The sequence below is a fragment of the Arachis ipaensis genome, chromosome B7 (genome assembly GCF_059453495.1).
Source record: "Arachis ipaensis isolate K30076 ecotype BB chromosome B7, ASM5945349v1, whole genome shotgun sequence".
Classification (NCBI taxonomy): domain Eukaryota; kingdom Viridiplantae; phylum Streptophyta; class Magnoliopsida; order Fabales; family Fabaceae; genus Arachis; species Arachis ipaensis.
The window spans coordinates 38,855,559-38,863,419 of record NC_142442.1 but is presented as its reverse complement, the minus strand read 5'-3'; positions in this window follow the sequence as shown (position 1 = coordinate 38,863,419).

The window sequence follows — 7,861 nt, the reverse complement described above, 5'->3', positions numbered from 1 at the left end:
ATCTTTTAACTTGAACCCCATCTCTGGAATGACCTTCTTTGATTTCATTAGCCTATAATACCTTGATTCATGAAATTGAGACTTAAATCTCTTGGTATCATAGGATGGTGGTTTGGCTACAGCTGGTTCCTTTCCTTTTCTTCTCTTAGAACTTGATAAAGCCATAAATTAAGAAGGGGGGAAGGGGGAAATAAGGGTAAAAGTTGGTTGAGGCACGGTTTAAGAATGGGAGAAGAAGTTGGGTATTGTGTGATGTCTTTGGGTAAGAGTGGGCTGCTGTAACGTGTTTGGGAAGAGTGTATGCATGAAACAAGGGTAAATAGATGAGGATGTCTTATATGGAGAAAGCAAGGATATGTGAGCTCCGGAAGTGTCACTGCCAATTTATAGCCAAGGAATGAAACAAAGCAAAAAGTTGGAGGATTCGGTTAAGTTGCAAGGAAAGGTGAGGATTGAGCAAAGCATTGTTGAAAGTTCATGGAATGGATAGCTTGCATGTAGAGATGGATGAAGACAAGGATCGCTCCCCCATTGGTCATGTGGTTTGGCCTCCTAGATGTTAAGCCATGCAGATTTTGTTTCCAAGAGAGCACACTTCCCTAAGCACATGTGACTCCCTTTTCCATCTTGTGATAACCGTGCATGCCTTTTGTCCTTTTCTTCAAAATTTACCATTCCTATCCACGTGAACCAAACAAAGAGTGAGCTTAAACTTTCAATTTCATACGGTAGTGGTGTAATATATACATATATATATATATATATGAAAAAAAATGTTGCTATGTGTTCCTTATTTATGAATAACCAACCATGCCCCTTATAAATTGAACAAACTTTTGGTGAACACCAAACTTGTTTTCTTCTAAGTGATCTATATAAAATCCAATGAATATCTATTATAATTAGTATATTCATTATAAGGAACATTTTATTTGCTATCATGCTACAATAAACTCATAAAATGATGCAATGTATGCTTTATCTATTCATGAATTTGAGCCTTTGAGTAAAAATGACTTTCTTGAAATTCATAGCATATACAGACACCAAACTTAGGGTTTGGCTATATACTTAAACAAAATGAATGAGTATATATCCCATAATGGTTCTATGATCAATTATGCATGAAAAGCTATTTTAAAGTGCCTTTAGGCACACCAAACTTAGGAGTCAAACATATGCTTCAAAATGATGTATGCAGTTATCAAATCCACTCATGAGAGCTCAAACTTATGCTAGAAAAACCATTAGTTATTGAAATTAAAGAAAAAACAAGAATATTAAATCATGGGCTGCCTCCCATGGAGCGCTCTTTTATTGTCACTAGCTTGACATTGGTCCCTTGTTAGGGTGGCTGATGATTGTGGTGCCTCAGTTTGTTTCCTCTCACTGTGAGCCTTCTTCCTGTACGTTGATGGTCAATCTCCACATGCTCCAGTGAGAGTATCTTGTTGATGGTGTAGTAATCATCAGTTTGTGGATCTGTCTCCAACTGCTGGTATATCAATCTTACTCTGTCCCCTTTTGAGAATCCTTCAGTTGGTATCTTTTTGTTCTTCCACCCTTTTGGGACCCTTGTCTTACTCTTCTTTCCTTTCTTCACTTGTCCTTCTTTCTTTGCAGCAGGTTTTATGTTAGGGGCCTCCTTCTCAATAATCACCTCTTCAATCCCTTCCTGCCTTCTCTTCTCAACCTTCACATGTTCCTTACCCTCTTTTTCTTCTCCACTGTCCATCTCTTGCTCTACAGGTGAGCTGATGAGCGCCTCATTGGATTTTTCTTTCCACTGTGGTTCTTCTTCTTCAACCCTCATGTAGCTTTTTCTCCTTAACAGTATGTTGTAGTTCTTGGAAGACATTTAAAGTGATCTTCTCATCATTTACCCTCAAAGTCATTTCTCCTTGTTCCACATCAATGATGGCCCTTGCTGTGGCCAGGAAAGGTCTTCCCAATATCATTGAGTCATTCCCCTCTTCTCCTAAGTCCAGGATTACAAAGTCTACTGAAAATATGAATTTCTCTACTCTAATCAAGAGATTTTCAATCACCCCTTTGGGAATTACCAGAGATCTATCCACTAGCTCCAATGACATCTGTGTAGGCTTCACTTCTTCTATACACAGCCTTCTCATCATAGACATAGGCATCAGGTTAATACTGGATCCCAAATTACACAGTGCCTTGTCAATGATTATGTCACCAATGGTACAAGGCAAGTAGAAGCTCCCAGGGTCTTTAAGTTTTGGTGGGAGTCCTTCTTGAATCACTGCACTACATTCCTGGGTTAAGATCACTGTCTCTTTCTCATTCCAACTCCTTTTCTTATTGATGAGTGATAAACCCCGATTTTGTGGTTTATCTTGTGCTTAAATTGGGTGGTTTTATCAACTTTTCTCACATTTATTCAATGAAATAGCATGGTTTTGCAATTCTCCCTTGATTTGTGCTTAAAAGTGAAAACATGCTTTTTAGGCCCTAAAATTGGTGATTTTAATTCACTTTAATTCTATTCGATGCCTTGATGTGTTTGTTGAGTGATTTTAGGTTCATAAGACAAGTATTGGATGGAAGAAGTGAGGAGAAAAGCATGCAAGTGGGAGAACTCATGAAGAAATGAAGGAACCGTAAAGCTGTCAAGCCCGACCTCTTCGCACTCAAACGACCATAACTTGAGCTACAGAGGTCCAAATGAGGCGGTTTCAGTTGCGTTAGAAAGCTAACATCTGGGGCTTCAAAATGATATAAATTTTGCCATATTTTTCTTTGCGCTCAGGGGCGCGCACGCGCCATGTACGCGTGCGCACCGATGCTGCTCGTGGATCCACTTTAATGAAATCGCCCCCAGCGATTTTGCAGCTCATTTTGGGCCAAATCCAACCCATTTCTGATACTATTGAACCCAAAGATTGAGGGGGAAATGAAAAAAAGTAGTCATAGTTTAGTTTTCATGACGTTTTAGGTTAGAATTCTAGAGAGAGGCTCTCTCCTCTCTCTAGAATTTAGGGTAGTTTTAGTTAATTCTTCTTGGATCCAAGTGATAATTTTTGTTTTGATTTAGTTCTTCCTTTTAATTTCTTGTTATTACATCTCTATTCTTCTAGTTTTACTTGTCATTTCCTTTATTTTGCCATTTTTATGTTTATGAACAATTGTTGGATCTTAATTTTCTTTAATGCAATTTACTGTTTGATGTCCTTTTAATTATTGATTTGAGTTGTGATTTACTTTCCTTGTCATTAATAGTTGGTAGATTTTACTATTTCTTGTCATTTATTATGCCTTCCTTTTATGCCTTCCAAGTTTTTGATAAAATACTTGGTTGGACTTTAGAGTAGATTTTAAGCATTCTTGGCTTGGAAAGAGTAATTAGGCAATCTTGAGTCATGAAAACCCAACTCATGTTGGTAATCTAGAGTTGTTAGCTAATATTGTTTCCATTGACGCTAATCTTTTGCTAATTCAATTAGTAAGTTGATTAGGACTTTTGGATTGAGATTAGCTAGTCTTATTAGACTTTCTCTCGTGGAAGATAATATGATACCTTCTTCCAATGTTGGAGATGACGTAATGAGATAAATTCTTGTTTATATTTGTGGCATGATTAATTAGTCTTGTTTGACTTTCTCCCCATGTGTTGGAGTTGACTAAATAAGATGAATTAATCATTGCATGACTAGGATAGAAAGCTTATGATCTCAATTCTTGCCATGAATGTCTCTCTTTATTAATTGCTTTCTTTAGTTATTTGCTTGATTTACTTTTCTTGTCATTTAATTTGTTGCCCCTCTTATCAACCAAAACCCCCCCCCATTTACCCCTTCATAGCCATTAATTGAGCACTTCATTGCAATTCCTTGTGAGACGACTCGGAGTCCAAAATACTCCGGTTATTTCTTATTTGGGGTTTGTTCTTTGTGACAACCAAAATTTTTGTATGAAAGGATTATTGATTGGTTTGGAAACTATACTTTACAACGAGATTCCATTAGATAAATTATAAACCGTCAAAAGTCTAATCATCAAAATGGCGCCGTTGCCGAGGAGTTGCAATGGTGTTATGTTATTGGCTATTGTATATATGTTAATATGCTTCTTCGCTAGTTTTTGCTTGTTTTAGGAGTTAGTTTTTATTAGTTACTATTAGTATTTGTTTTATTTTCTCTTGCCACTATGAATTCTCACCCCTTTGGCTATGAGTTTGGCTCAAATTATGTTGTAGGGAATGGAAACTATAATGACAATATGTATCAAGGATGGAACAATCAAAGATGGGAGGAGCCTCAAGGGATTGATCAAACTTCTTGGCAACAACAACCTCCGGATTCTTATGGGTATAACTCTAATCCTAATGCATATCAATCTAATGGATGTGGTGACCCTTATTGTAATTGTCAACAACCACCACCATATGCCTATGAACCACCCCCTCAACATAATTTTGAACCACCTTACTCACAAGCCCCTTTTCACCAAACACCTCCATATGACCCTAATCCCTATCCACCATACCAACCACCTTGTGAACCATATGAACCATACATGGAACCACCACCATTCCAACATAATTACTCTCAAGAACCACCTCAATATTCGCCATCTCCATACCCTTACCAAGATGAACCAACTTCCAATTATGAAACTTTCCTCCCAAACAATAAACCTTCTTTTTCCACACCACCTCCAATGGATGATCCTCTCCAAGAATGTGTTAGTTCTTACATTCGAAGGCAAGAAGAGAACCAAAAGGAGTTTAAGGAGCTAGAAGCCAAGATGGCTATCCTAGCGGAAGCCGTTCACAATATGGTCTCCTCCCGCCTAAGCCTATGCGATCAAGGAACTCATGTTGTTGAATGTGGAGTAGCAATCAAGGAGCATAGTGAGGGAGTGAGTTTAGAGCTTCAAGGTAAAGAAGAGGAGTTGAAGCAAGAATTGTCACAAAGGGAAGAAGTTGAGATAAATGAGCCGGAAAAAGTGGTTGAAAACATAGGAGATGTTGGAAGTCCATGGGAATGTAGCATTATAGAGCCCTCTTTCAAGAAGCTTGATATTGATGTTGAGGAGGGTGTACAACCTCCAAGGCATATCATGGTAGAAAACTTTGAAGAGGTTGATCAAGAGATGGATTCAATCATTGAAGAGTTCCTATCTACAATTGAATCCTCTCCCATTGGGCTTGAAATTGAGATCAAAGAAGAAGATGCACAACCTCCCATGCCCTTGGTAAGCAATGAAGAAGATATTGAATTGGAAGAGAGCTACCAAGAGGAAGAGGTTGAATTTGAAGAAGCTTGTGAAGAGGTGGAGGTAGTCAAAGAAGAGCACAAAGGAGTGGAACTTGCAAGACCATTGGAGACACCCCTTCCTAAGTCACCATCCAATACAACATTCAAGTGGGTAAAATTCTTATCCCTTAGCTTTGCTTTCTCACTTGAATATGGTTTAATTGAAAATGATGGTCAACTTAGAGCTCTTTGTGGAGTTAAGAGTAGGAGAGAGTTGTGTAGTGGTTGGAGACATTCCTCTAAGTTCATGATGGTTGCATGCTCAAAGTTGAATGGCAATGGTTAGTGTAGAACTGAATTGCATGGGTCTAGGAGAATGTTTGGATGCTTAATTGAGAATTCTAAGGTCATGCCACCCAATTGGAATCAAGATGATCAATTTGAAGATGGGTGTCAAAACAAAGTGTGGGATCCTGGATCGCATAAGGAAAATCAACTTTGGGAGCTCATAGTTTGTGAAGAACTCCATCAAAGCTTGAAGATATTAACATTGAAGAATGGAGCTTATTGGAGATTCAAGCATTGGTGGATGTTCCAAGATGGTCACAAGCACAAGCCACCTTGATGAGGAGCTCCCCATGAGTCCAACTTAAGGACAATAAACAAAAGTGCTAGGTGGGAGACACCCCACCATGGTAAATTCTTTTCATTTTTCCTTTTTGTACATATTGGTAATTAGTTTAATTTCATGTTTTGTTTTGTTTGTTGAGTTTATTTGGTAGTCTAATATGTTAAATAAGGTTTTATGGTGTTTGGGTAGCTGTTTGGAGGTTTGCAATGCTTGGATTGGTGCAAGAACATGGAAAAATTTTGAAAAACAGAGCACCAATCCGCGCGTGCGCGCACCTGGCGCGTACGCGCGCCTCAAGCATTTTCGATCATCCACGCGGACGCGCCATGTACGCATACGCGTGGATGCAAAAATTCATCCCTCCATACATTGACCTGAGAGTTGTGCCTACACTGCGCCAGCACCATGCCTGAGGCACAACCCACCCGCGCGTGCGCGCACCTGGCGCGTACGCGCCGTTGACTCTAATTGCGCAATGCGCGCGGACGCACGCTGTGCGCGTGCGCGCCGATAGCACCATCTGCCCTCCTGGTACATGTTCCAGAGAGTTATGCCCAGTTTGTGCCTATTCTGTGCCTGCAACCCACGCGTGCGCGCACCTGGCACGTACGCGTCCTTTGGCCAAACTGCGCATCGGCGCGAAAGCGTGCATGACGCGTCCGCGCCGGCAAAAAAAAGAAAAAAAACAAATTTTCTTTTCTTCCATTTTCTTTTATTGCATTTGCATATTATCATTCATTGCATTTTAATTTTGTTTTTATAGCTTGTTCTTATTTTCTTTTATAAGTTTCTTATTTTAATAATGGTGTTGAATCTCTCTTACTCAATTGTTGAGACTTTCTTGGTCAATATTGGTGCTTTGTGACTTGTGTTGTAATATTCGCTCTACACAACAAGATTAGTGCTTTAGTCCCTCCTAACTCATTATTCTTTGTTTTTATGCCTCATTACCATTGAGTTAGGATAAGACCAATTGCTCTCATGCTTATCACTAATCTTGTTTGTGTCCACTCTTTCTAGTTGAATTTGATGCTTTTGAGTGCTCTGCATGCTTTTACTTTACACTTGCATCAAGTATTAGTTGATATGCCCTCTGCCTATATTGCTCTCTCACTTACATGCGTAGCTAACATGTATTTGAGAACCTTACTCTTATTTGGCATTAGCCCCCGCCTATGTTCTACTTGCTTTGCTATCTTTGTTGTAGGCATAATTTTCTTTCTTTTTCTTTCCTTTTAGGTTGGCCACCAAGAAGGAAAGGAATGAGAAAGCTTCTAAATGGGGAAACAAACAAGTCCACCCGCACAACCTTCTAAAGGAGCTCATCAATTGTAGCAACCCGTCCACCTTGCTCTTCTTTGCATGCACCGAGGACGGTGCAAATTTCTAAGTGTGGGGAGGTCGTCCGACCGATCTCCATGGGTAACAATTTCCTTTCAACACCAATTTTTCAATTTTTGCCTTTGTTAGTTAGTTGTTGCATTGTATGATAGGTTGCATGTTAGTTAGAATTTGTACATATTTCACCATTTCTTATTATGTTAGGACTACTTAGTTAGGGTGATGATTTCTTTTCCAAGAAAAAAATTGTTTTTAGGGCACTTTACCAATTTGAAAAAATTTTTTTTGAGACAAACTTGTTTGAAGAATTTATTTTGGAACATGGTTTTTAAGCTAAGAACACAAGCATGTGAGTTTTGAGCCCAATGGTGTGGTTACATCATATAACCACTTATTTTCATTCTTGTGTGCATTGTTCTCTTTCTATGATTGTAATCTTTGATTTGTTTAATTTTATATGTCCATTGTTCCATTTATACATGCATTTATATGATTGAGGCCACCATTTTATTTAGCTCACTTACCCAAACAGCCTACCTTTCATCAACCATTGTTAGCCAATTTGAGCCTATTTAATCCCTTTTGTTCTTAATTGTAGCACATCACAAGTCTTAAAGCGAAAAATAATAAATGTCCTTAATTTGGATCTTTGATTAGCTTAGGCTAG